The following is a 4,298-nucleotide window of genomic DNA, read 5'->3' as shown; positions in this document are numbered from 1 at the left end:
GCAGCTGCAAACATCCGACTGAAAGCCCATTTGTGGCTTCACAGCTTCCAGTCGAGGATGTTTACAGTTGCTCACTGTCAACATTGATATGTCTTCTTCAGCATTCTGTCTTACTGACCTGAGAAGTCCCCTGTAGGTGTTTCTAAAATGTAATGGCAACATTCTGTAAACTGTAAAGCCTCGTTCAGATATGCCCTAGTAGAATATAACTAGAGCTTATATAAGACATAGTTTATATGTTTCAGGAACATTTATTATTATTTATCTATCTCAAACATATTATGAAAACAACACATGTAAATGGCTTACTGTTGTTGGCCACAAGAAACAATCATGCAAGTGGTGAGGTGACTTACTAGGACTACAACATGTGTAAGTTCATCAAAATCCTTCTTTGAGCAAATGTAACTAGGAAAATGCTTTAATTATGTACAGAACATTCAACATTCAACATTAAACACAGAAGTAGGGAGACTTAAAACTATCAATAAGAACAGGAAACAGAAACAAGACTTACGTGGTACTTTTACAGATCACCTTTGTTCTGAAATCTGCTTCCACAGAGGCCTTGTACAGTCAGCTGAGGTTTCAAAGGGTAAGTAACAATCAGGAGAAAAGCAGAAGGAGCAAGGAGGTGCAGGTCTGTATGCATCGTCTGTGGATCAGAGTTTCCCACTGGAAAAACACAGAACCTATCGCTGGCAGCAGGGGCTGGCAGCAGTGACGCACATTAACTCCACATCTGAATGTTCTGAATTCCACTCCCATTCTCTAATGAAAATAAATGAGGAAAACGGAAGGTTAAGCTCTATCAGTCACTACTTTTCCTGAAGTAATTCAAAACCCTCTGAGTCTGGTGAAAGATTAAGCTGATACAGAAAAGTGGGTGTGCCTTTCCCTGAGATTTGGCTTTAGATGAAGTTACCACAAGGTTAAGTTGCCAATGCCTTAGGACTTTATGATAAAAAATCCCCACAGAGAGCTTCATGTTTGTGCAAACTAACAAATGTGATGAGCTCCATAAATTTCTTTTTCAAAGCAAGAAGTAGTTCTATCCCATTATGGTTAAGAAAGTTAATCTTTGAGGCAGCAGGTGAAAACAAGCTGAATTATGTTGTGGCCATTTTCTTTATTAACTAAACACTTTGAACTATTAAAACTTCCTAGGGAACCACAATTTCTCAATGGGTCAAGTCACACAGGGGAACAAAGCAAACGCTATCAGTGCTGGCAAGTCTACATTCCAAACATGCTTAGCACTTGGCATTCATACACCACTGCTGCCCAGAGCTGAGTCAATCCCAAACTCAGCTCCAACTACCAACCCCCCGAACTTCTCACCAAGACACCCACTTTTTAAAATAGAGAGGCAGGGTGCTCTTTAATTAAAACATAAATACCAGAACTGGCACCCCAGACGACATCGTACATCAGAAGCTGTTTACAAAAAGAAAGTATTTTCACTCATAAATTGCTCTCAAAGTAAAGGACCTCCTAGTTGCCTTAGAATCTGTCCACTTTGAGTAATAACCTTCAATTAGAAATGATAAATGGTAATTGCTTGGTATATACTTCGAAAAAAAACTTCCAATAACAATCCTATGTGGAGTAATCAAACTTAAGCACCACTTTAGCCTTTTGCTTTACAAATAAACACTTTACAAATAAACATGAAAGAAAAATCTTTCAAACATGAAAAACTAAGATCATAGATCAAGAGCTAAAACTGCAAGAGCATTTAACAAGTATCAGTCTAGTACTTCACAGTCTAATGTACAGGGATTTTTAGCAAGACACAAGCACAGCAAAAATTCATAGGAAAGTGAAAATCGATTTAGTCAAATGGATGCTAGAAAACTTTGCCCCTTTAGGTGAGGTTCTGTGTTAAACGGTTGTTTTAATGATTCAGGATTTTTTTGTTGTTGTTGAGCAGTACTTCACCTGGAACCCTAATTTTCAAAGCTAGAGGATTGAGAAAAGAAAAGATTACTTAGTTGGTTTCTTCTAATGCCACATAACTGAAATTTCATTTAGCCTCATTGATTCTGCAACTTTTGTTCAAAATATGGGAAGTTGCTAGTTTGTATACCTGGCAATCAGTTTCTGCTCTATCTATTCAGCAGAGAACCAGTGACCTAAAATATCTGAACTAATTAAGTTTCCTTCTGATTAAAATTGTCTTCCCATTATCTGGAAAATGTGAATAATATCTGTTTTTTAAAAACACGTGTTAGCAAAACTGGAAGACTAAGATTCAATTTTGTATAGTACATCAGACCCTTATACAACCCTTCAACACAGAAAACAAAGTTACAACTTCTAAGATGAACACTCCATGGCTCCAGACCTGTAAGTCAAGGCCCCTAAGTTGGTCAGCCCAAAGTACAGCTCTGGTGTCTCTGGAAGGTTGTGTATCTTCCTCACATCCCTTTTGTTTTAACTAGTTGAAGGTTAACTCATTCTAATGAAGGAGACTTTAAGACTGGTCCTAAAAATTTTTTTAAACTTTCACTTAGCTAGTCATGGAAATGAAAAAGTACAAGGTACTTTGCCTTGCTAGAAAATGATTCTTCTTCCTCTTTCTACCTTGCTCCTATCCACATCACCTCTCAACTTCACATCTGCATGTTTACAGTGATAGTCCAAGAATGGGAGGCTCCTTGTCAGCACAGGTCCCTCCAGTGCCCAGGTTGTGCATCCTTCGTACTCCAGGAACCCTTGGAGCCCTAAGCTGCAGGCAACTGCATGAACAGTCCTGGCATTCCACCTCTTGTTTCTGATTTGACACTCCTGTAAAGAACAAATAGCAACTGGTCTGTCCCCTACTGTAGAAAGCAAGCATGGAAGTCATCTGAAACAGAGTAACTAAATGTACAGAGCTCTGCACTTCAAACCCATCTGCGCCTTCTCTGACTCACTCTTCTAGGCCTAGCTTTCCCTCTAGCTTTGCCTAGGCTCTAGGTTTGTGTCATCTTCACTGCATTTCCTGCTAATGATGACACCAATGAGTCTTCCCAGGACTTTCTTTGTTGGAAGTAATATAAATAAAAACCTACCTGCTATATCTTGTTCCATGAAAATGAATAAAAGCTATGAAAATTACTTGGAGGAACTTCCCAATGGAGCTTGTTCATGCGAACAACTGTGTAAAAACTCAAATTCTACAAAGAAAACCATTAACTTAATAAAGTCTAAATTTATGAAGACTAAATCCTCTCCTGGTCTAAAAATGAACATAATTATTTTGTTCAATTAGCATTCTTCACCAAAATGGCATAAAAATAAATAAAAAAATAAGGTAAAATGTATGTACTCGTTTCTTAAGACTTTTGTAATCTAGGTAGATGTTTATGGGGTCCTTATGTACCCCTGACCTTGATCTCCCAATACTCTTGCCTCCCACCTACCAAATGTTGGGATTATAGGCATATATCTTGTGCTTGGTCTTGCACACATTTTTAACCTCGGTTCAACTGAGCCTCGCCTAAGTATTTATTGCAGGCCAATCAATATCTACTATGCCACTTCTTCTTACCCCTGTCACAGCATAATGAAGCTGTTACCAAGACCACTATATCATTGACATAATGCTGATGACATCAGGCTTGTAGCACTAAAGTCACATCCATGGCTTTCAGTTGAGTCCTCTATTCTGGTATTCTGGACCAATTATGGAGTATGAGAAAGTATGCATTTGAAAAATAACGGACAATTAACATCTCATTAATTGTATTTTCATTATGAAATTAACATAAAATATTAACCAAAAAAATAAGAGTTGAAATCACCCTTTATGATGCAGTAGAACTGGTTGCTCTTTAGGTCAGATTTTCAGATATTTTCAAGGGCATCATCAGGACTTGGCTTATCACTCCTTTCCCACTCACCCCATCAGCCCATAGTTCTCCTCTCTGACTTTCCCCAGTATTTCCACTAAGGTGGGAGATTCCAGAAGGTCAGGGCCTCCCAGCCTCCAGGCTAACGAATATGGGACTTTCCCACTCCATTCTATCCACTCCTTTTACCTCACTGTCAGCAGTTTCCAGGCAACCTCCCTCAGACCACAGGCTGCTGGCTCAGCTCTTCCCTGTGCACTGTTGAACAGAAAAACCCTCCTGCTTCTGCTGAAACATAACATGGGGGAGCATGCTTGTAATCCTAGCAAGAGGCAAAAGCTGAGGCTAGCCTAGCTACAAAGAATATATAGGGTGTTATCAGGTAAGTTAGGGCTATACAGGGGCCCTGTCTCAGAACATGTGAGGTGGGGCTGCTACACACTTGTAGTTTTAGAAGGACTT

General features: G+C 39.2%; 1 non-coding gene across 1 annotated transcript; it reads right to left on the bottom strand.

Annotated features, from left to right (window-relative positions):
- Mir30a (microRNA 30a) lies at window positions 1-71 on the bottom strand. The gene has a single exon (NR_031843.1). It is a non-coding gene; the product is annotated as a microRNA 30a (primary transcript).
- Between the last annotated feature and the right edge of the window lie 4,227 nt (window positions 72-4,298).

The sequence above is a fragment of the Rattus norvegicus genome, chromosome 9, assembly GCF_036323735.1.
Source record: "Rattus norvegicus strain BN/NHsdMcwi chromosome 9, GRCr8, whole genome shotgun sequence".
In the NCBI taxonomy this organism is placed as follows: Eukaryota; Metazoa; Chordata; class Mammalia; order Rodentia; family Muridae; genus Rattus; species Rattus norvegicus.
This window is presented reverse-complemented; position numbering and strand designations above follow the sequence as displayed.